Here is a 27,538-nt window from a genome sequence, read left to right on the forward strand (position 1 = left end):
GTTTTTATGATAATAGTTAATACTTGCACTAGTTAAGTTATTCTGTAAATTAGAATTTTATATATATATATATATATATATATATATATTATATATATATATATATATATATATATGTATGTATATATATATATATATATATATATATATATATATATATATATATATATATATATATATATATATATATACTGATGCCCAAAATAGTCATAGACAATGGCAAAGTAATATTCACTAGGAGTCAAGAAAATGATGGTTTTAAGAATAATTTTTTTAAAGTATAAGTAGGATACATTGTGTTAAATTAAATTCTTCTATACAGTGAAGTTAAAAAATACAGGATAGTGAAGATATATTTGTGTCTCATACTGGACAAACATATAAAAAGGAGATAATGTTGTGATAAATGGAATTGTTCCATACAGTGAAGTTCCCACATTATAAGATAGTGAAGATATACCTGTGTTTTATGTTGTAAAACATTATCTCAAACTACGAACTATGTACAGTAGAAATACTGATCACATGATCAAAACTTAAAACTTCAACAAATAATTAAGCATATAGTTTTCGTTATAATATTTTCTACATACAAAATACTGATAACTGATGTATTGTGTTTATCGCATGTAAAGTTAATGTAAATAAATGGCAAAATCTTCCCAGAAGTCTTTTAAAGGAAGTGTTTGTACTTATTATTCAACAATTTGGACATTGCACGTTCTATGAAAAATATATTAGCCTTACATATTGTCTATACTTGCGAATAAGTAAAGTCCAAAATGCAAATAACATAGCTCCAGATTTACCGTCGATTGAAGCATCGGCAGATCAGGGCATACGTTGTTTGTTCTACTTATTACTAATGATAAAACGTACCATCATATGATGCGACGGCTGATGTGGGTCTGGGCAATTTAAAAGTGAACTCGACTTACAAACAAGCATCGACGATTGATCCGATAAAACTATGAACTTCTGTTAGTTACACATTTTTATGATAGCCAGATTTGAAACTGAGAAAATCGTTCGTTGATTGTCCCCATTTGTATCGACTTCAGACAAATGTCAGTGTAGATACATGCGTATTAGTTTGCAAGGACACCCTGAAAGAACAAAACAAATATGCAGCACACGCAACTTGAGAACGTTTAGCTTTAGCGTTAATAGTGAACGCGATCGGTGTATATTAACATCAATAACATGCATGGGGATGTACATTATAATTGTGTTTTGTACATCCGCGATTCAATACCTATCGAAATTTAATCTCTTCCAGGTAATACAAATATGTTCATATGGTTTCTGATTAACGCTAATATCGCTTGTTTCTAAGGATACGCGTAATATTTTGTTTATTTATATCCGAACGAACCACGTACGCACAACTATTGTTCGTGACAAAAGATGGCTACACTTTCATATCCTCTCAACAAAATAAGTTTGCTACAGCTCACTTTATAATTGTGTTATTAATATACGGCTTACAATTTCCTTGATGTATTTAAAGGTAGGTAATTGTCTATTCATATTTTGGGGTTGAAATTCCATACAGATACGAAAACAGTCCTTTTTTACTTTGTTTTCCATGAATACTCGAGGTGTTAATTGTCCGTCTAGGCAGTTTATAATACTGAACATTCGAAGAGTTGGAGCCATGTTATCTGAAGCACCTGTATAGTCGGGTAGACGCATATAAAATGTATCTTTAAAAAGCAAACCAGCGTATCTATGTTGCCCAGTTATTATATCTTGTTAGATATTGATACTGTTGCTTTTTATTGGGCAGTGAAATTGACATTATTCTACATCGAGCTACATGTATTATGGTTTGATCTGACTTTTGCTAATTGTTATTTAATTAGTTATGGACCATTTAAGAGTGCACAATAAAAAGAAAAGAAATATTTCTGCTTTATTTTCACAAAAGCTGCTGAATTATTTTTAAAAAAACTGTAATACTAACGAAAAATTCTGAGTGCAAAACACGATCAAAGCAAAAATACGCACATAAGTTTCTGGAGCGTACAACATTTATTTAAAATGCTATTTCTGAAAATTTTGTATCTTCCATCACTTTATAGAGTTGAGTTTATTTACGTCAATCAAAATAAAATGAAGCATATTTTCTTTCCTTAAAATATTATGTCGTTGTATCCAGTTAATACTTAATTTAGATTTTCAAGCTTTTTTTTCCATTTTATGTCAATTTATTTTATTATTGTACATAAAATAAAAACATTTTATACATTTACAGAACCTCCATGTGGTGGTCTGGTTCGTCTTTTTGGTTCTTATTATAATCGTTTTCGAATGTTTTCACTTTTGCTCAAATCAACTTGAGCAAAGTTTTAATACGATAAAACTTTATTTTGTCTCTGTCTAGAAATTATACAAGGTATTTAAAACGTTTTCTGTGTATAAACTATTTTTGGGGTGTTTTGTTTGCTTATTTGGGGTTTATTTTTATTGTCCCCGTAATATGTTGACCATTTGGTCGGGGAACCATCCCAGGGTCACCTTACAACTGATAGGGACAATAAATATAGTGAGAGAGAGAAAGAGAAGAAAAAAAAAAACATGCACACACATACAAGCACACGTGCACACATTCATGCATTTCACAATCTCTTATTTGACAGTTATAAATATGCATCATCTAGATCACACGCCGTACACTATAACATGACGCTATTAAACATGTATTTTAGTTAAACACATCATTCTTGCTACTGTGGAATAATGGTTCCTACTGTTCCCAAATCAACATAAATACTTCTTTCATTTCAGATTTTATTGAAATATATTTTTCCAGATTATAGAGATCTTTAATAAAAACTTACAAACCATCCAATCTAGGCATATCTCCTTTCATTTTACATATATAGATGTAGTATTTGGCTCAAAGAAAGCAACAATAAAAAGGTTGTCCGTGTATTCCATCTCTATTTGTATGTTCTAATATAACAGTTTTTGTACTTGGCACAGTATCATTATTCAAAGGGTTACTTCATTCCACAGTTTGATTATCGCATTACATTTCCAAAGCAAATGCAGTATTGTTTCCGGGAAATTTATTTTACAAAAAGTACATTTATCAGTGCTAGACAATTTTATTGTAAACAGAAAAGAATTCATATATACAATTCTGTGAGTAATACGAAATTGAAACCATTGCAATTTTCAGTTTCTTGTTATTTTAAAAAACTTTAGTATAAATGTCAGACCATATATCCATGTTCAGATTAAAAATTTAATTCCATTTATTTTCACTAGTTGGTTTAACACCCTTATTAAAGGTAAATTGTAATAGTCTTTACATCCTTTATTGTTATGAAATAATATTTATAAAAGGAATAGATAAATGGTCTGACCAGTGTTGATTTACCATAAATGTAATTTTTTACACAAGGACTTTACACACTGAATTATTCTTTGCAAGGCAAGGAAATTCGTATTGAGACCATATTTAGCTTTAAAGCTATCATAGTTGATCATAGTTCCCAGATCTGTAAGCATATCATCAGTATAGATCGCATTATGTTCAAACCATTTCCTATAGAAAATGGATACCTTGTTCACCTTTATAACGGAATTCATCCATAAACTTGTTTTCATAACATCTCTTATCCGGGGGATATTTTTCTCTTGTAACAGCTTCCATGCCAGTTAAATATCACGCCAAAGAGGATTTGTTGTCTTTTTGGATAAAGTAAGCCCATTTTCATCCCCTAGGTGGAACAGGCTTCTAATCTCGCGTATGTCATATTCAAGTAAATTGACCAATTTTACGTGAGGTAGAAGAATTCTACGAATCCATGATATTTTCAAAGCCAATATAAATTTATCAATATCTTTGCCAAGCCACCTTTAGAAAAAGTTTGAATCATAACCTCTCTTCTAACTTTGTTCACTTTTGATTTCCATATAAGTGTGAAAAATAATTCATTTAATTCTCGAATACAATTTTTTTTGGGAAGGATTTGGTAATGAGATGAACAAATGATTAAGCTTTGGAATGATTAATGTTTTCAGATTTTTTTTTATTTACATCTTTTTACTATAAATAATAGACATACAGTACAATAATATTTTTCGTGTTGATAACATCATTTAAATAATTAATTGTAGCGTATTGTTTTGTTTATCTAAATATTTTATATGTATATTTGAATGCATGTAATACAAGAAATATTCATAAGGATAAAATTTCATGGGTTAAAATTTAAGAGAATGTTTTTGGTATTGAAAAAAAAATTTGGTATCACACTTATGACCTGCCTAACTAATATTTAAGACTTTTCCAAGGTGGACTAAATTGTGTGGGTATTAGTTACTCACGAAGACAACGACTTAAAATCCTAAAGGAGTATTTCTTGTTTACCAGTATATATTAACACGAAACTTGGTAATTCGCCGCCATTGTGAACTACAGTAAAACTGTAAAACTACAGTTCTGCAATGTTTCGAGCTAATTCAGCACATTGTCAAGGGGACTGGTCCAGCTGCTAGGATCTGATAAGTGACCAGTTATAAAACAGTTTCCCAACGTTTCCAGATAATCAAATACTTTGTCGATGACTGTATTACGATGTACGTTTTAACACAGTAATTTTAATTGAAATAATTGAACAAAGTTAGTCGATATAAATGTTCCATCGTAGATTTTCTTTTCCAAATACCCAAGACGTTTACAGAATAAACTTTTATCCGTTAATACCTCTGCCTCTGAGATAATTTTGGTCCGATTTATCAGGCAGTCGCTGTTGGGTAACACGTTTCGTACAAGTCTTTGGTTGATTTCCATGAAATTAGATTTACGCTATCGGAAGATCGTCTGCTGATTCCATAGATATGTGAATAGTTGTGCAATTGGTGAAAGCCGATGTTTAGCGAAGCTGCATGAAATGGGATAACAAATTTAAAAAATATGATATTATTTTTTTCAATTTTCATTTATTTCTCAATTGCAATTAAAAGCTACTAAGATGCAAAAATCATTAAAAATATATATTTTTATTCCGAAAAAACGTACGTATTTTAAAAAAGATTGGCTTGGTTTTTGTCATTTGTTTTTTGACAACATGAGCATAACTTAAAGGTTGCGGCCACACTATTAATTGGAGAAGGCTGCATATTTTCCTCTTTGTCTCAATTAGGCTTTCCTCGCGAACACATCTTATCATGATCTGGCAACAACAAAGTAAACTGCGTACATGCACACACACACACACACACACACACACACACAACACAAAAAATAAAATAAAAAATATATAAATATATATATATATATATATATATATATATATATATATATATATATATATATATATATATATATATATATAAAACACACAAAAAATAATTAATAAAATAGAAATTACAACTAAATATGAATAACCTCCTAAACGACACATCATATGACGAACCTGTATCCAAACTATCCCACTAAATCTTTTCTAGCTTATGATGCCAGGAATCTTGGAACAATAACTACAAATGATTAATTACACCCCAGCCCGGAAAGCAATCAAACAATTATCCAAGTACAGTTAGAACTACACCCCAGGGACTAATACCAAGTCTACCGTGCCACTACTGAAAATTAGATAGTTAACCCAAAACTTTTAAGATATGATCTAGATAGTGCCAGTCTATACACAAAATAAATTGCGTTTACAACACAACACACACAAACAGCAGCACACCGGCCTTTATGACTATGGCAAATCACTCAAAAATAATAACGATAACGAAATGGGGATGGGAGCGGAAACTTTCACCCTGAACTTTCGCAACGGGAAAACGAGTACGATCCTAAGTTTCATGCATGTCGGGTTCAAGGCAAGAAAACAATCACAAGCACTAGTGTTTGCAAGTATTGACCTGAGAATGGAAACCGACCTGCGTACCGAGTGGGAACGGAGTACAACTCAGAACCCGCATGCAGGGACAACTCGAGATATATGGCGAAACGAAACAAAGATCAACCCTGACGAGAAGAAGAAAAAAAATTATTTAAAAAATGTAAAAAATAAATAATAAAAAAATAAAAAGTTTATATAAAAAAAATTAATACAAATAAAACAATATCACATGAAATCCACAATTGGGAGGACAGGGGATACAAAAGTTACAAACCATGACCTTTAGAAACAAAAAACAGAGTGACACCTCCAACTCTTTACCAGCATCTGCTGGAACGGAGTCATGGGATGCCAACATAACTTATCATGATCTGATTGGCTGTTAGAAACAGGAACGAACATGTCACAATGATTGACCAGTGAAGCTTAACTGACCAATAATGGTTGTCTTATTACACCTTCTTTGATACGGTTCAATTATTGATTTCAACCGACATGGCCAATCTTAATTCTCTTTTTATTTATCTCAATACCATGCATGATCTCCATGAATTGAAAGTGCAAGAAAATAATTGTTTCCCTCACAAATTTGCACGAATGAGATTTTAAGATATGCGCTAAAAGCAGTCGTAGCTAATGAATGTTCGAGCTACATTTGTAAATAAAATGTAATGCCGTCAAACAATTTTAGTTTCCAAGTCTGTAAATTAACAACGATCGATATAATTTGAATATATGACAAACTTAATATTATATGCAGATATAATAGGTTCCAATAAATCTTACTTTTATCAATGTCTAGCTGCAAAATTTGATACCTTAAGATTTCAATGCAGCTTGTACTCATCTTTTCATCGTTGAAATATTTCATTCTGATGTGATTTTTGTTTCTTTTCTCTTACTATTTAATTTTGGTTGATACGTTTTGTAATTAAACTGAAGAAGTCATCATAGAAATTGGATAATGCGACGACTTTCTTGTAATAATTACAGGTAACGTCATATTGTCAACACCTGATACACACACACACACACACACACATATATATATATATATATATATATATATATATATATATATATATATATATATATATATATATATATATATATATATATATATATATATATATATATTACGCAAGCTATTTGGCCTATGGGCTTTTTACTTTCACTGAGTATTTGTCAAAAGCAAACACAAAACGCAAGATATACAATATACAAATCGAAAGCGTTGAAAGTAAAAACGTTTCCATGACTCTCTATAATGGAAGTATTGTATAAAGACATTGGTTGTTCCACTGACATAAAAAATAACAAAATACTCACTGAGAGGGCATGGGAAAGTTCTTAAAAAATGATTTTGTACAGTTTATTGTCAGTCTGATGCATTTCATTTAATCGTTTTTTTGTTTTTTTTTTATGTATCACAGAGAGATTCCAAAATCAGCTGGTTTCAATACCAGTAGAGCGTTGTATAATATACGAGCTTATGCGATGGTCGTTGTCCGTTCATTTAATCAAGCCATGAAGACGCCTGCTGTATCCAGTGCATTTGAAACGATTCTTATTCGCCATATGATCTATGTTTCATTATTCAGTATCAGCCCCACTGATTGGGCACGTTCATGACATGTTCTAAATATTAAATCATATCATTAGAGACATGCATATACGTGCGCATTTTCTGCTTATACTTGTTCCGTACAGATAACTGTTGAACGATCATACCTCCACCTGTTGACCTTCAGTTGAATCTTAGTGAACAGCGAGATTTAATTGTCATCGGTACGAAATCTACCCGGCGCTTACAGCCAATCCAGCGCGAGATCCGTAATCATATATCAGCCAATCAATAGTTAGCTCCAATATGGAACGCGGAAGTTTACACTCTTACATCACTTGATAATGTTAGGCACTAACCATTTGATTCGGAGGTGGGGTGGGGTTAAGTTATGTTTCCTTCAATCTGAGATTATTTTTTTTACAGTATAAAATACATTTTACATAGGCTTTTAATGGATGGCAACCTTTCACACACACACACACACACAAACACACACAGACATGCACACAACCCCCATCTGTTTCAAAGATAAAATATGTAATCTTCCCTTGCACCTCCATTCCCCAGTCGTGGATAGTCGATGGGTATCGAAATCAAATAATTAAATACTAACATAGCTATCCATATATCCATACAAAATGTTTGTGTGTGTGTGCGTGTGTGTGTGTGTGTGCGTGCGTGCGTGTGTCCTCTTTTATGGCACGGCGCGCGTCACAATAAACAAATATTCTGATATACTTAACATACGTTAATAAATTGTAAAATGCCGACATGTTGTGGTTTGACATTGAATGATATACAATAGATTTGCGTGTTTCATCGAGAATACTATTCTCTGAGTATATTAACACTTGAAGATGTTGGTTGCTAAAATTTGAATATCACCAAATACAAAAATGTCACGTTCCGTCATAAAATGGAACCATGTTCCAATGATCCGTCATAATAAGGAACGATGTTCCCGTGTTCCGTCATATTAAGGAACCATCATGTTCCAACAATTTGCATGTCACTCACCTTCCGTGAAAATGAGGTTGCCGGCATTTACTGTCACATTAGGTAATATCCTCCTCACTCCAGTATAATCCTGCTGGCAGAACGTTCCATTAATCGATGGACTTTACAGCGTCTATTTAGGATTTCTTGGGGCATTTTCGTCATTCTTAGAAAGGATGCCCCCAGAAAGCCCAAAGTTTCGCCAGATCACAAGCGACAAATATAATTATTCAATCAGTTCTCGTTGTTCGTCTGCTTTTGCTTTATCCAGGTACGGGTTTGAACGTTGGACTACCTTGACCTTATTCGGCGAAGAGCAGTCAATTGTCCCATTCGTGGAATATTAAGCTATACCTGGATATGACGTTCCTGCACCTAGGCGCCTTGTCTAATTAGGTCGTTTTGACAGTGCACGGGGCATTACCATGCGCTAGGTATATGGATTTACAGGTAGATCTATATAGTAGATAGTACAACTGGTTTGGCAGCACTATGTGCATGTAATACAGGTTTTTGTCACAGGTGTTTATAGTTGTTGATTTAATACACAGCAACAACGCTGTATTAAACTTTATGTCGATCAGTGTGAACTGACATGTATTCGTATGTGTCTGAAAGAAGGAGCCAATATGTTGTAAAGGGAGATCAAAATCGTTTGTCGCAATAAATAATTTACTAAATGGAATGTTCCATTTGATCTTCCAAAGAATGCATTCAATCAAGGAAATTATACCACAAATATGTTATCAACCGATCAATTTAGATATACGTTGCATTGCCTCTTGTGGTACATGAGTTAATTTGAACGATATAATAACACAGTATTAGTAAAAACTACTGTTATATGAGACAGTGTATATAACCATTATTAAATAATAACACTAATATTTTACTTAGATATGGCACTAAAACGCTTTTCGAACGCAATTTTAGACAGATTCTTTTTTGGAACACTACATGTATGTCGGTCTCTAACAGTGGCGTACTTAGGGTAAATGGCGCCAGGAGCGACGATGAAGGTCCAAAGACTTCTGGCACCCATAGTTTTGGCGCCCCAAACGCCCCGTCTGCCCCCGGCCCCCTTTTGGGGGTTCTGGTCTCTGAAAGCGTGTGGAATGATAATTGTTGGTTTTTTTTAATGATTTATATAATGTTTTCTTTTGTACACATTCAGCGTTAGACCACTGTTTGCTGACCTTGTCTCAATAATAATTACAGTGCACTTAGTCTACCTGGTCCAGGGCATATGAATTTCCCAACGTTCCTGTCTCTGTGTAACCGCCCATTATATATTATTTTTACAAATATCAAACATTTTATATCAATAGAAACCGGATTGTTGCTAGTATCTACAAACTAATAGGTCACAACGTCTATGAGAGTCAAGGTTGAAAGAATTAGAAGAGTGAAATTTCACTTGACTATTAAACACGAAAACGCGATAGAGAAATTTACAACATTTATACTCTTTCCAACAAGAGATTAAAATGTTATAGATGAAAAAGGTAGCAAACATGAAGCCTCCATATTGGATATTATCACACGCACAGTCTAGTTACTTCATTTTAAACCGATGCTGATAACATTATTTGATTGTGTAAGAATAAGCGCAGAAATGGACCAGCTTATAACAACATGTAATAATAAATAAAACAAAAATAAATTTATCGGCTTAAAGCATAGCACCCTCATTTTCAATATTTCATGTAGACAAGCCTTAAATTTAGTTAATATTGTTATTATTATTGTTGTTGCTATGGTTGTTAGTAGCGACAGTAGTAGTAGTAGTAGTATATTAGTGATACTACAATAATAATAATAATAATTATTATTATTATTATTATTATTATTATTATTGACTATTTTGGAGAAAATGAGAACTGATGACACCAACAAAAACAAAAAGATCAAACAACCTAATTTTCCTATATATTGGAAAAATAAAATTATTCATTATGTTTATTGATCTAGCTATAGCTCCTGAACCTTGTACACAAATTCTTTTGTGACTTTTAACCCATGTACCTTACTGCTCAGCAAAAGACCTAGATATACCAAAGGTTGTACAATTTCAATTTCAAAGCCACATGATCTCAGACTAATATTTTCTTTTTCTTATATTTCATAAAGGTTATGATCTCAGTTTTATGAACACTGATTTGAGTTTTAATCTCACAAAAATTTAAGTTAACTTGTTTGAAAAATGTTTGCAATGCTTTGGACGACGTTGCGGACAGAACGGTATCATCTGCATATAGCAGTGTTAAAATGTATATTTTATCAACAGTAACAAATTCTAGTATCATTCTCATTTAACAAATTATCCACATTAAAATTCTAGAAGAAATTAAATACAATCGGTGACAAAAATATCACCATGTTTAACTCTTTGATAAATAAAAAATACAAAAATAAAAAGTCAGTAAAATCTTCCGTGTTTCACACAGACGCATATATTGCTATTCAAACTGTAACATCCGTATAGCTAGCATTACATTATATTAATTTGTACCATCATCAGTTTAAAGACATCTTATAATATTTTGTTGTTGTTGTTGTTTTTCTTTTTTTAAATCATACACATAATTCCAAACAAATATTCAGTAAACATTAAGGTTTTGCGGCTGAAATTTTTTTCGTTCGCCTCCACAAAAATCAACTTTCTCGAGGGCATCAGAAAATACTTTATGTATGATTTTTGTTAGAGTAATATCTCATTAACTATTTACATCAATTAGATTCCTAATTGTTTCGTGAAAACGCTATTGGAATTAACTGATTAATTATACAAAATAGTGGAGGAATATTCAGTACACATTTTGAATTAGTTTGTTATTTCAAAAAATTTAAAAACTGCAAAAAAAGATGTATCGAAGCTTTTAAACGCGGAGAAATGTTTTACGACCATATGTTTCCAGAGACATGACAGACATAAAAAGTAATAAGAAAACAATCCTCGCATGTATATCTTCTCGGTGGAAGACCAAAATATCAAATTTACAAAATAAAGATTATCATAGAATTTGCACGTATGCCTTTATCTCAGCAGATATGACTCGTGCAGTTTTCTAACTGGGAACAAAGACTGAATTTTGTTATGCTAAGTTTCATGTCCTTTGAAAGACATCGAATGTGTGTGTGTTCTTCTACAACCACCTCGTCGATGAAGCCATCTCTTAATATGTCGCTTATGCTAACTGGGCATCCGTAATTTACCAACAAGGCGATTTCAAGCGTTTCTAGCACGAAGCAAATTTAACTTCTGTCAAAGACGTATATCTTAAAGCATGCATCAATCTCAATGATTTCTCTTCTTGGCAGTTCTTTGTAAAGTTCCAACATGACCGACGTTTATTTCGAGATTTTATTCAATTCTGAAAATTTAGAATGGTAAAGGTAAAAATAATTTTTGTTTATTTATTTACAATGTGCAGATGTCTGAAGAGAATATATCACAACATTACAGTACCATATAATTTGTGATACTGCTAGATCCGGTAATAAGTCGAGTAAGCGCAGTAGATAGTTAGATCCGGTAATAAGTCGAGTAAGCGCAGTAGATAGCTAGATCCGGTAATAAGTCGAGTAAGCGCAGTAGATAGCTAGATCCGGTAATAAGTCGAGTAAGAGAAACAAATAGCAATTTATAATTATTCAAGCATACCTTGGGGTCCATCTAGCTGCTCATGACGATAACAAAGCACAAGATCAAAACTGCAAAACGGAGTACAAAAATTCATCGATCTACCTTCATGTTTGTACGTAACATATAGGTGTTTATATAAGGTACAAAGTATACCCTGTGTTAGACATACATGTGTTTATATAAGGTACAAAGTATACCCTGTGGTGAATATAATGGTGATTCAACCTCAGCAAATGTTTATGAAGGTAATAAAGTTGTGCTTCTAAAAAGATCGTACAAATGACCATGCTTTATAGTATGTATATTCCCAGTGATAGTTGCTATAGTTCATACGATGAAACGTTTGTGATTCGCTAGTTCATTTAACAGCGATGATAACGATACAACAAGGCAACCGCCTAAGGCAGTGTGACCTTTTTGCACACAACGAATACTGTAATATACCGTTTTTATGCGGTACAAGTCATTGTATAATGTTTGTCACCTTTGAACTAGCCTAATAGATCAAAATATATGCAGCTTGACAAGAAGTAGTGTCTAAAAAAAAGGACCTATATGTTATCCCAGACTTTGAGAAACTAAGCTCAATGCAAGGGTAGTCACGCGTAATTGAACCATGACGTAGTTTTCATTGATGGATTTAGTGCATCTCAATACTCAACTGCATACCAAGCAATGTGACTTCGTAAGAATAATGCCTGAAAAAAACACAAATGTCGTATAAAGTAAATGAAATGTGAATATAGATAGGTCACAGTGACCGACATTTTACTGAAAGGCGCAGGACTCCATATGATGCTTGTAGGTACCGACTTATATGACTCTACTAGCAATAGTGTTTGAGATAGGGACCTAAACGTAAATCCTAAACTAGAGCTTTGAGCTGGACACGTTCTGGAAGTGATCACAAATGTCTGCACTTTTTATTGTCGACCCCCTTCTGCCCTGAACCTATCAAGTTTAAACACATCCATTGTCATCTAGTCAAACTCATTCGATGTAAATTGGGAACTTTCACGCATTTGTTTTCTTTCTGCATTTTAGAGGGTAAAACGCAGGAAGAAAAGAAATGTGTTAAAATTAACAGTCCTGAAGTCAAACACTACAGAAGAACAAGTAACACAAATACTCGAGGCATTAAGCCCCTCACCCCCAATACACACGCACCTACCTAGCTATTGTCCTTACAACTGAAGCACAAGTTAGAATGCCATATGAATCAGTAATACCAAATCTATTTTATCCTCATTCTGTTCATAAACTACAAAATGAGCGAAATAGAGCAGTAAGGATATCATTCAATCTTAGATTGTTTTAAACAAAATAAAGAAGCTACAACAATATATAAAACTATAATATCAAAAGAAAAAAAAAATCAAGGACACAACCAGGCCTAATATTAACCTAAGAAATAAAGAAACAAGAAACGTCATGACTAAAATGGGGGAAAAAATCATGAAAGAAAGCAAGAAAAACAAATATTGCGAGCCAAACCCCACAAAAAGTACAGGACTGGAAAGGAAATATTATTTCGATGAATATGTACCATCAAATCTTATAAATTGAACTATGATTCATGTTTTGGTATATTGACCTTAAGAAGACTTCTGAATTAAAATTGGAAAAATATACCAATGATAGCAAGTCTGTTTTAAGAACAAAGACTGACTATGACCTTTTATGATTTGACATAAACAGATGGAAATTAAGCAAAGAATCATAGTGACAAAACATGAATACTTTCAAAGCATTAAATAACTTATCTGGGTCAGCAACAAAAAACAACAGATACAAATTAAAAGGTATAAAAACAAATGCAGGCAATATACAATATTATAAAGACCCAAGCCATTGAGGTTAAAAAATTGAATATAATATATGGTCGCAAAAATGTGAGAAATCAACGCAGATAACGAGATTGCTGAAATTCTAATAACTTAATGATAATTTATCAAGTGAGACTTAGTATGAAATAAATTTTTACAACTGTCTGTGATATTGTATAATGAAATTATATAACTGGTACATGAAACAACACCATTCTTAGATTTTGACACTACAACTTGTTTGTGTCAGTAACAAGTTTAATGTTGATTTCAGCATACTAATACCGTCTGGGGTTAATTAAGCTTAAAAAATAGAACTGATAAGCTCAGTAGTATGGAATTCGAGGTTTTAGACATAACCAAATATTGGTTTCGGTGCTATGATGGTACACAGAGGTTTGATATAATAATACCACCGGGAACATATAATATAATTTATATAAATAACGCTATAAAAAGATAATAATAAGTAATCAGATAGAGCCTGAAGCGATAACAATTGAACCAAATTTTAGTACATTAAGATGCCGAATAATATTAGCCCCTAATTACAAAATCGATTTCACAATTAAGAACAACGCTTATGCACGTGGCGATTGACAAAATATATAAATTATCACGTATTACAAGGCATATTACAAACTCTTCTGGAAAAGAGGCTGATCTAAGTTGCAGACTATTAACATATTATATTTAAATGAAAAAACAAATTCAATAAACTTAATATAAAATATTCTTATAAAACCAGAAATATCAGCACATAATATTGTGATTTTAATATATTTGGTAATGTGCTTCGTGCAATCAACGAATTTATTGCTTAATTAGAAATCCAAAGCTACTACCAGATATAAAAGAAATTGTCAATAAATTAGCTTAATGTAACATTAAGATGGTACCTTTATATGCATATTAAATAATAATTCAGCTCAAATATTATCGAATTTAATGTCTGGAAAAAGTAATAAAAAGAAATAATAATTCAGCGCAAATATTATCGAATTTAATGTCTGGAAAAAGTAATAAAAAGAAATAATAACTCAGCGCAAATATTATCGAATTTAATGTCTGGAAAAGTAATAAAAAGATTATAATTCTATTATATATATACTCATACAATCATACAAAATAAAAATAAAAATTTCAGCGCATTTAGATTTATTTATGAAATCTCAATAAACAGTTTGAGCATAATAAGTATGCACCAAGTGATGGAAACATGGATATCAAGGAAAGTAGCTTAATAACGAAAGAGAGGGTTATTGTTCGGTTACTATATAAATCTATGTTTGAAGTCAGAGGGAAAAATGATAAAACTTGAAAGTGCAGTTTTAATGCGAATGACGAGGATGCATTAGCAAACAACGATAATGTTTTGGCTCAGATAGCTGTAGTGGTGAAGTTTGTTTAAAAAAATAAAATCAGTGGTTGAAATTACCACATTAACGACCATTACAGCTGGCAATAGCGCTGTTAATGGAGGCATTTTCAGATATGTTGTAAATGCATGTAATAAACACATTATAATCTTCATTCGAAATACCATTGGACTGTTTCCGGATTAGTGTGAAATTGACAGTGCAATCTAGGAATTCATATACTGCATGCTATTTTTAATTCTTTAACTTTTTTGCTTTTAATTTTTTTAAAAATAAATATAGATTTTGGAATCTCGTTACCTAAGTTTACCAACGGATTGTCTGCATTAAGGAAGATTATTTCTACATGATGGCTACCTGTCACTAGTGGTGATATCACTGGTATCACATAGTAGTCCATAGTCGATTCTGGTATTAGGAAAGAAACGATGTAGGAATTGAAAATCATTGTATTTAATGTAATATAATAATACAAAAGACACACATTGAATTTGAATCGATCTTTCCACGACGTCAAAATGATACATTACTAGAATCTACAAAACATCCCACTACATTAGCAAGACGTAGGTAGGCTTCAGTCGTCTTAAAAAACATGGGAGTCGTAAATTAGGGCTAAAAACGCAAATAAAGTATTATGTAAGCAAAATTATTTTAAAAAACTCACGGTCTTGATATACGATTTTAAGGTGCATATTTAAAGCAAAGGAAACAATGTGGTTTTATTTGCCCTGTTGCTGTTATTGCTTGAAGTCTATTACCTGTTTTATTAGGTATAGAGCGAGGGCTGCCAGGAACTCCCGGTAACGGTAGGCTAGTCATTAGCTTTTACTAGGAACAATACCGCCATTTATAAACAGACAGACCTTTATGCACATTTATAGGTTTGAAAAAACTATGAAAAAGAATCATATAAATAAATTCAGATGTAGTTTTACGGAAGATTTATTGCCATGAGATAAATGACAAGACGAAACGTTATTGTTAATACTGAAGACCGTGTTAAAGGAAATGCTATTTGTAATGAATTTAACAATCAAATATATGGACTATTTTGATTCCTTGGCCTGCCCTTAATTAATATTTTTTGACAAGCATATGATACAAAGCAAGAAGTAAATTATTCATAGTAGTCAGCACATATCGATACAGTTATGAGTGGATATTAATGTGTGTATTATGTAATCAACTGTTGTACGGGGGGGGGGGGGCAACCAATTGATATAACAATTAAGTTCTAAAACTCAGTTTGTAATTAAAATGTTATAAAACAATGTGCAAGAAACTCCGTAATGGAATTATATAAATACGAAATTATATAAATATGAAATTATATAAATATGAAAGTATATAAATATGAAATTATATAAATATGAAACCATATTACCCAAAATGTAGAAACATAGCTGGTTCGAATAATAAAGTCGTGACATAAACAAAAATTTGCAGAAATAATATGAACGGTAATTGTTTAATACGTAAAACGAAAAAAACAACAGGATTTCTACCATCAAAAGCATTACCGCTCCGGTGGTCTAGTGGATAGAGCGTCCGCCTCGGATGCGGGAGGTCGTGGGTTCGATCCCCAGCCGATTCATATCAAAGACTTTAAAAAATGGTACTAACAGCAACCTCGCTTGGCGCTCAGCATCAATAGGTTAGTATTAGGACTGGTCGGCCTGGTGTCAGGATAATGTGACTGGGTGGGACATGTCTGCGGCATGATGCCCCAGTGCTAGACATCGATATAAACTGTCACACTGCAGACATCGTAGCGATATGACTGAAAAATTGTTAAAGCTACGTTAAAAATCCAAATAACACACACACACACACACACACACACACACCATCAAAAGCAGATGTCAGATTAGTTATTTAAAGGGTAAATTTCCCACTGTTACCAAAAAGTCGAAATCCATTACCTGATGGTTCACAAATCAGTTCCTTGGATATCATATCTATATAAATTCATTACCTGATGGTTCACCAGTCCATGCCTTGGATATCGTATCAATATAAATTTATTACCTGATGGTTCACCAATCCATTCATTGGATATCGTATCTATAGTTATTTATTACCCGATGGTTCACTAATCAGTTCCTTGGATATTGTATCTATAGAAATTCATTACCTGATGGTTCACCAATCCATTCCTTGGATATCGTATCTATAGTTATTTATTACCCGATGGTTCACTAATCAGTTCCTTGGATATCGTATCTATAGAAATGCATTACCTGATGGTTCACCAATCCATTCCTTGGATATCGTATCTATAGTTATTTATTACCCGATGGTTCACGAATCAGTTCCTTGGATATCGTATCTATAGAAATTCATTACCTGATGGTTCACCAGTCCATTCCTTGGATATCGTATCTATAGTTATTTATTACCTGATGGTTCACCAATCCATTCATTGGATATCGTATCTTTTTAGCATGATCATTGCTTTAATGTAAATCCTTATAATATATTACAAGGTAATAAACAAACGCTGGATGAATTACAAAACACACATAAAGGTTTGACACTACCTCACAAATCATTGAAAACGTTCGTTGCAAGACCTATTAATGCCAAACATGGACTTGTCTAAGCAAACCAATCAAATAAAAAGGCGTTGAGATGGACTACACAAGAACCAGTTGACGAGCTGCATAAACCAACCATAGATAAACTATATTATATATTGGTTTGCTGATATAGTTGATATACAAACATTTAGTAGATGGAATAAAGGACATAAATACATACAAGATGTTATTGATACATTTAGTAAATACACATGGAGCCTATCAATCCACAGTGAAATTAGAACTGTTATAACCAACGCATTTTTTATATTAAATAAAATATTCTATATTAGTTGGTTGAAAATAATATTGAACTGTTTCTCACTTGTCAGAAAGGCACATATTTTGTGTTTGAAAGATTTAATCGAACATTAACACATATAATGTATAATTAGTTCACAGCAAACAACACAAAAATATCAGGATATTTTACCAGAAATGATAGATAAATATAATGATGCAACTCATCTCAGCATTAAAATGACTCGTATGGATCGAGCATTAAAAGAGTGAATAATTTGTTTATATGAATCTATATGACGAAAAACAAAATGCAAATTAGGTTATATGGTAAGAAAGTCACATACAAATCTACAATTAAAAAATGGAAAAAATAGAAGGAACGTTTGACGAACAAGAACTATCAACATATATTATCACCAACTATAAAATTTTGATCATGAATATTTAATGCAAAAATTATTTTAAAAACTCCATACTGGGCAATTTGGTCTAATATTAATACAGAAAGGGGAATATACATCAGACAGAGAGGAGGAGCGGACGTTGCTATAATGGATCCTATACGAGGATGCGTTATAATATAATGTGAAATTATTATATGTTGAGAAAGAATATTATGATACAGGTTAAAGAATATTCTTAATTCGTTCCATACCGAGACTCGAAACCAGGTCCGAGGTTACAGCAACAATAACATTGCATGCACGCACCAACCTCTATATTCCCTCGACCATGCACTCATCTCCCAAAAAGGATGAAACATAGTCGATTGTATCAGTAGCGGCCTTAGTGAGGTGAGATTAGTGGGGCCGGCAATTTTTGAGTTTGTTTAAAACAGATTATTTGCAGACTATTTAAAAAATAAATTTGATTTTGAAAACAAATTTGTATTTTCTATGAAGATTTCACAGAATTTTTTCAGTGATATAGAAATAAAATTTTGGCGGCCCATTTTCTTCATTTTGCAACTCTGAAACCACCGCTGATTGTATAAAGTATTTGGAGTGTAGCAGAAACACCAGTATGACGTTCAAGAAACTAACACTTGTTTATACATATTCACTCCTTGTTACAAAACACCAGACATAGAGAAATTAATATACATACTTACAACTATACAACAGACAGAGCAGTAAGTGCTAACACTGGACCCTACCTGAGGATGCGTGATAATATCTTTATTAATTTTGATATGTTTGAGTTTTGTCGTGTTAGATTCGCGAAAAAATAAATGAAAGGAAAAGGCAGCCCTTTAAAATTGCGCTGTGTAGATTGACTACAGGTTTCCACATCTAACATATCATGCTGGAAGTTGTAGTGATGAATAAAGCGCGCGACTACATCGAACGATCATGTAACCATTAGTTCTGTACACACCTTCATTACGTCCAGGTACTTCTAGGAAATACAATGAATATACTATACTAAATAGAAGGAATCTAAAACAAGATTTGATACAGTCATAATTACGTGTATTCTATGATTAGAATTCCAATAAAAATCATTTCCTTTATTATTTGAATTATTTCGCTTTTCGGTTCGTTTTATAACCATTTAAGTATTTTTGTGATGCGGTATTCAGCGGTATGAAATGAATACATGAGCATATTTCATAGTGTCGATAAGCTCATATATGCAAACTAACAAGCAGAAAATCGTACGAGAGTAAAGGGACTCTGACTGTCATTGATAAAAAAATAAAATACAAAAATATGTTTAAGATGTCTTCTTCCAAACAAGTCAGGCTGCTAAACTTGGAAACTTATGATCAGTTTTAAATATTCTTATTTGACATATGTAATATTTATTTTTCTAGTTCTCGTACTTTTTTGATCGAATGTCTTCACAACTTCATTTGTGTTCTCGTGGATTTTCAAAAGAGCTTTTGATAATGGAATTGTAATAAAGAACTGTATAATTACTGTATAATTACAATAGATTTTATGTACAAAATGTAATAGAAAAATATATATTTCTTTTTTCATTGTCCCAAAGGTGAACATTAGGGTGAAAATCTTTTATCACTTCTGTTTGTTTTATTTTTCAATGGAATTGAAAGTAATATGATAGAAAACGGGCTTAGTGGTGTTGTAATGAAAGTTTAATTCGACTTTATACAGATGATGTTTATTCTTTCAGAAAATTCTAGAGATTTGCAACATACGTTGATTCATTTTGCCAAATTCTGTAATATGTGGAAAGCACGTAAATTTCAGGAAAACGAAATCTATTCTATTTTGAAAATTATGGAGAGAAAAAATCCTTCACATAAAAATAATGTGCTTGCAGCTTGCAAATGAGTATAAAATTCGGAGAGTTAGTTTTATGAAATAGAAGATTTATGCTGAACATTGAAATTTTCTTTCAATATCAAACACACAAAATACACATAGGAAAAGTTTCCTTTGAAAAATCCTTCAGTATATATGTTCTGTGAGAAATTAGGAGGGTGCTATCATGTAATACGTGTTTTATAGAAACATGATATTCTGGAAAAGATGTAATCATATATATATATATATATATATATATATATATATATATATATATATATATATATATATATATATATATATATATATATATGAGACCAAACCTTTCAAGGTACAAATTGAAGACCTCTTAATAAATATCTGCAACTTATACTAAACTTATACTAGTAATAGCTGGTAAAGTTTATATCTTCGTAAACAAAAAAAATATATCTGATGTAAAGCATTATATTTTTGAGCTTTTCTCAGTTGTCAATTCCAATCAGTCCTGTGTATCAACAGTATTTTCAAAGTGACTTACCAGAAGGTACGCCGACCTCACCTTGAGAAATGAATGACGTTATTTTCACAACACATTTCTAATATACTTAAGATATTATTCCTATGTAGACCATAGTTTTGCAAAAACGTAAGTAGGACAATTTTCCAGGAATTGTTGATTAAAATAAGTGTCATTCGATTAAAACTAAATTGCTGAACAACACCCGTACACCCCCAACACATACATATATACTCCTTCGTCAGCTTTCATTATATATATATATATATATATATATATATATATATATATATATATATATATATATATATATATATATATATATATATATATATATATGCATAAAAGCTGACCAAGGATTATCACGTTCAAACTAAAACATCAGAAGAGAATATTTCGCGGAATAGTTGTTAGTAGCAATTTTTTTAAGGCTTTCAGAATCATCTATTATAACCCTATGTCATGTTTAGACGTGTTGTGTTCGAAAAAATAAATTAAGCTGCCTATGTCATAGTAGATAATGAAAGTAAACAATGCCTGACATTCCGAGCACTTGAATATTTAACTTATCTACATTATCACTTCAGAAAACTCTCTTCTGCCATTACTAATGAACGAAAAAAGTGACAATAACTTTTCAATAATCACATACATAATCATGTATCGGGGAAGAGACATGCTACTGAGTTAGATGATCTAAGGTTTCCGAGAAAAGTACGTAGCGCATACTGTAGGTTATGTTCATGTTTCTTTCAAAACACGATTTTTCATTGTATATTTCTCATATTCACAAACTCATTTGATTACTGTCTGCATACATATTTTCCTAATATATACTATTCAGCATGTTTCTTAAAATGAGCATTTATTAAAAAATTAAAACACATGTATGTATCTCTTACAAATACATTGGGCACATATCCTTTGCAAATACACTGAGTATGTATCCTTTACAAGTACATTGTATACGTATCATTTACAAATACAGTGTGCATGAATCGTGTCCAAATACAATTATTTATCTATCCTGTACCATTCCATTGTGTACTTTTCAACTCCATTGTGAATGTATCTCTTATAAATAATTCAAGAAATAAACGAAGAAATATTATACAACATAATGTAAATCCTTTACACCAATTATGGTCTAAAATTAATATCCCTGACAAATTAAACTTTCAGATAGAAGAGTTTCATTGGTACAGTTTTAAATATCTGGACAAAACACGCATGGGCCAACCCCACTCCCACAAATATCTAAACCAGCGCAGGAAGAAAACAATAGCAAAGTAAAGATATCCTACTGCCAACATAGTAAAGATATCACTCTGCCCACTTAGTAACGATATCCCTCTGCCCACTTAGTAAAAATATCACGCTGCCACATCTAGCATAAACCTATCTCTTCGCAAAATATTGCGTCAGATATCAATATAAAAACTATTTGTCCTGCGGAGCAAATTATACAGTTATGTACATGTATCTAGTCGCGTACCGTATATCCTCTAGTTAATTAAGAAACATATATGTATAATGTGCGGCTACCGCAGCATTTAAAAAGCCAACACAAATGATTCTGATATACAACAAAAGCTGCTCAGATCAGTAATTAGAAAGTCTTCACGAAAGGAAAGGACCAAGAGGAAAAATAATTGTTGATAGAAATATAACATTTGGAAAATGTATTAAGAACTAGTTGCAATGTACTGAGTTTGGACGTACTTGAAATCTTGAAAAATAAGAAAAGAAAAAGTAGAAGGTATGATTATGTGATCAAAATTGTGATGTGGTACAAAAAAGTTCTTCGATACATTTAGTAGATAAGATGATAATATAAGTCCAATAAAACTAGATACTATACTTGGAAGATGCGAGGTTCCAAAAGAGATTCTAGAACAATTAAAAAATGTAGACGGTGAAATAACGCTTCCAGAAGCTTTAAAAATACCAACAAAAAATTTAAAAAAATAAACAAAAAATAAGAAAACAACAACACGAGTACCGACACAAGACCAGGAAGTGATGGATTCACCACTTAATTTTATAAATTCATTGAAAGGTTGAAAGGCTTTAGGAGAGTTTTGGATACTTTTAATAAATCAAGGGTTCAAAAAAGGCATGTCATCTGTAAGAAAGCGATAAGGAATATTACACTATTGCCAAAGGAGCATAAATTTCGAACGGTTTTGAAAATATGCAAGACCTAGTACATTGTTAAATATTCCAATAAAATAACTTCACCAGACTTACTAGATCGTGAAATTATTCCTATTAAATAACATCATCAGACCTATTACATAGTTAAATGTTTCCTATAAAATAACCTCATCAGAATTACTACATCGTGAAATTATTTCTATTAAATAACCTCATCAGACCTATTACATTGTTAAATATTTCCTATAAAATAACATCATCAGACTTACTACATCGTCAAATTATTCCTATTAAATAACCTCATCGGACCTATTACATAGTTAAATATTTCCTATAAAATGACCTCATCAGAATTACTACATCGTGAAATTATTTCTATTAAATAACCTCATCAGACCTATTACATAGTTAAATATTTCCTATAAAATAACATCATCAGACTTACTACATCGTGAAATTATTCCTATTAAATAACCTCATCAGACCTATTACATAGTTAAATGTTTCCTGTAAAATAACATCATCAGACTTACTACATAGTGAAATTATTCCTATTAAATAACCTCATCAGACCTAGTACATTGTTAAATATTCCTATAAAATAATCTCATCAGACTCACTACATCGTGAAATTATTCATATTAAATAACCTCATCAGACCTATGACATAGTTAAATGTTTCCTATAAAATAACCTCATCAGAATTACTACATCGTGAAATTATTTCTATTAAATAACCTCATCAGACCTATTACATTGTTAAATATTCCTATAAAATAACCTCATCAGACTCACTACATCGTGAAATTATTCCTATTAAATAACCTCATCAGACCTATTACATAGTTAAATGTTTCCTATAAAATAACCTCATCAGAATTACTACATCGTGAAAATATTGCTATTAAATAACCTCATCAGACCTATTACATTGTTAAAAATTTCCTATAAAATAACATCATAAGACTTACTACATCATGAAATTATTCCTATTAAATAACCTCATCGGACCTATTACATAGTTAAATATTTCCTATAAAATAACCTCATCAGAATTACTACATCGTGAAATTATTCCTATTAAATAACCTCATCAGACCTATTACATAGTTAAATATTTCTTTTAAAATAACATCATCAGACTTACTACATAGTGAAATTATTTCTATTAAATAACTTCATCAGACCTACTACATTGTTAAATATTTCCTATAAAATAACCTCATCAGAATTACTACATGGTGAAATATTCCTATTAAATAACCTCATCAGACCTATTACATAGTTAAATGTTTCCTATAAAATAACCTCATCAGAATTACTACATCGTGGAAATTATTTCTATTAAATAACCTCATCAGACTTATTACATTGTTAAATATTTCCTATAAAATAACATCATCAGACTTACTACATCGTCAAATTATTCCTATTAAATAACCTCATCGGACCTAATACATAGTTAAATATTTCCTATAAAATAACATCATCAGACTTACTACATCGTGAAATTATTCATATTAAATAACCTCATCAGACCTATTACATAGTTAAATGTTTCCTATAAAATAACATCATCAGACTTACTACATAGTGAAATTATTCCTATTAAATAACCTCATCAGACCTAGTACATTGTTAAATATTCCTATAAAATAACCTCATCAGACTCACTACATCGTGAAATTATTCCTATTAAATAACCTCATCAGACCTATTACATAGTTAAATGTTTCCTATAAAATAACCTCATCAGAATTACTACATCGTGAAAATATTGCTATTAAATAACCTCATCAGACCTATTACATTGTTAAACATTTCCTATAAAATAACATCATAAGACTTACTACATCGTGAAATTATTCCTATTAAATAACCTCATCGGACCTATTACATAGTTAAATATTTCCTATAAAATAACCTCATCAGAATTACTACATCGTGAAATTATTCCTATTAAATAACCTCATCAGACCTATTACATAGTTAAATATTTCTTTTAAAATAACATCATCAGACTTACTACATAGTGAAATTATTTCTATTAAATAACTTCATCAGACCTATTACATTGTTAAATATTTCCTATAAAATAACCTCATCAGAATTACTACATGGTGAAATATTCCTATTAAATAACCTCATCAGACCTATTACATAGTTAAATGTTTCCTATAAAATAACCTCATCAGAATTACTACATCGTGAAATTATTTCTATTAAATAACTTCATCAGACCTATTACATTGTCAGTTATTTCCTATACAATAATATCGTCAGACCTATTAGATTGTTAAATATTTCCTATGAAATAACATCATCAGACCTATTACACTGTTAAATATTTCCTATAAAATAGCCTTATCAGATCTATTACATTGTTCAATATTTCCTCAGACTCATCAGTTATAGGGATCAGAGTAAAAACATTTGCCAAAATTAATACATGAAAGTGAAAAAAAAAGCTTTATGAAAGGAAGGTATAGTTGGGAGGCAGTCAGACTGGTATTAAGTGATTTACAGAAGAAACTCATATGAATGGTATCCTTATATAAGATTATTTTGATAAAAACTTTGTACTCTGTCTCTTGAATCATGTATACAGGAAATGCTTTATTTTTTAATTTTGGTGAACAAATGCAATATGTATATGATATGCATCTAAAGTTTTTCACACCGGTAGTGGTTGACGTCAAGGGGACACTCTCTCCTATTTTGTTTTTATTAGTAGCAGAAATTTTAATAACTATGGTTCCGAACCATAATGGTATAAAGGCTTTTTCATAAACGGATACGAACAAAATTGGTACAACATATAGATGACACGTCGTTTATATTATATCAATCGGAGAACTCATTTGTATGCATTGATAGACACATTATTAGACTTTTTACCAACGCCGGGATTAAAAGTGAATATCAGCATAACACAAGTTATAAAAAAGGGGCATTAAATGATTCCCATGCATGAATGTGTACAAATTTAGGATTTTATTGGGTTTCTAATTTCTCTTTATTAGGAGTTGAGTTATCCGTGAATACATAAGTACCTTGTAGAAATTAGTTTTGAAAACAAGAAACAAGATATACAAAAAGTTATAGGGAGATAAAATGGAAGAAATTTAAAAAGATATAGAACATGTTAGAAACTCAATAGTTTTATTCAAACTGACAAATTTATTCTTAATCTTTTCAAATCCATCAGCAAATGTTATGAAAAGAATTGAAAGAAATTGTTTTATAAATATATGTAGAATAACGATTCTGATAAAAAAAAGACTAGAAGAACATATGCTAATAAGTTCGAAGTAGATGGATTGCGCAAGAAATATCTTTTATAAAATCCTATAAAATATCTTGGGTAAAGCACCTGTTGAATAAATATTCTAAATGGCAGAATATAATTGATTACTTTCTCAATAAATATGAGTTGTCGTATTATAATTGTTTTCAAATGATTTGCAAATATCGCTAGAATGCAAAAGGATTTTACTATCGTTTTGGAATTATGCATTTTTAACATGGGCAAAATTTCTAACAATTGAAAAAGGTATCGACTCTTTAGAAATTTTAAACGAGGACAAATACAAATATAAAGATTAATCACAGACCGATTATGTATACTAGTAAATCGTGCTTGTCGAGGGGCGTAAAATTTGTATGCCATTTTATATGAACAAGGTTTGTATTTATCGGATGAACGGTTTCGTGTGCTATATGGTTATTCATCCCAGATTATACAGTTTAAAGGTATTATATATGTGCAGTCAGTTTATATTTCAAAAAGATTACATTTGCAATATGAGGAAGCCAATATTCATCCTTTTTCTCTCACAGAATATTAAGTTCTACTCGGGAAGCGACAATGATGCATGTCGCGACTATGTCTGCTACACATGAGTGACTATACCACCGACTTTGTAGGATACTTTTTGGGGTGATGTGCTAAGTCGCGATGGAATAGGGACTGGTGCGTACAGGAACAGCAATGGGTGCCGTTTACCCGCAGACCTGGGTTCTAATTCCCGTGGAGTACGAATTAAAATATTCTCGAATCTGTATGATCGTATTATTTGTATTATTATAATAATTTCGCATGCTCCTGTAGAATCAAGGGATAGAACATTCGATTATGTTTGATGTTAGCACTTTCTGTTCTCTTTGGTGTATATTTGTATCTCTCTCTCTCTCTCTCTCTCTCTCTCTCTCTCTCTCTCTACAAGCACACACGCGTAAATATCACTCATGAAGTGTTTACTCCCTCACGCTAAAGATATTAGCTGTTTGAAAACGTTCATCGTAAATAATAAATAAATATGCTTAAAAGCGTTTTTTGAAATTGTGCAAAAGTGATGCATAACAAACGTCTGAGAATTGGATGTTATTTTTTTTCAATTTTTTTTTTGGTGCAAATATATAGATACATAGACAGGTATATACAATTTTTAAAAAATGTAGTCACCTGATAATAATAACAATAACTAAGTTTGTATTTTA

General features: G+C 31.4%; 1 long non-coding RNA gene across 1 annotated transcript; it reads left to right on the forward strand.

Annotated features, from left to right (window-relative positions):
• The first annotated feature begins 206 nt into the window (after positions 1 to 206).
• Positions 207 to 27,098, forward strand: LOC149802953 (uncharacterized). Its single transcript, XR_016420116.1, has 2 exons — positions 207 to 8,883; positions 26,879 to 27,098. It is a non-coding gene; the product is annotated as an uncharacterized LOC149802953 (long non-coding RNA).
• Positions 27,099 to 27,538: the final 440 nt, after the last annotated feature.

Source organism: Sinohyriopsis cumingii, chromosome 3, assembly GCF_028554795.1.
Source record: "Sinohyriopsis cumingii isolate HCF-2022 chromosome 3, ASM2855479v2, whole genome shotgun sequence".
NCBI lineage: Eukaryota > Metazoa > Mollusca > Bivalvia > Unionida > Unionidae > Sinohyriopsis > Sinohyriopsis cumingii.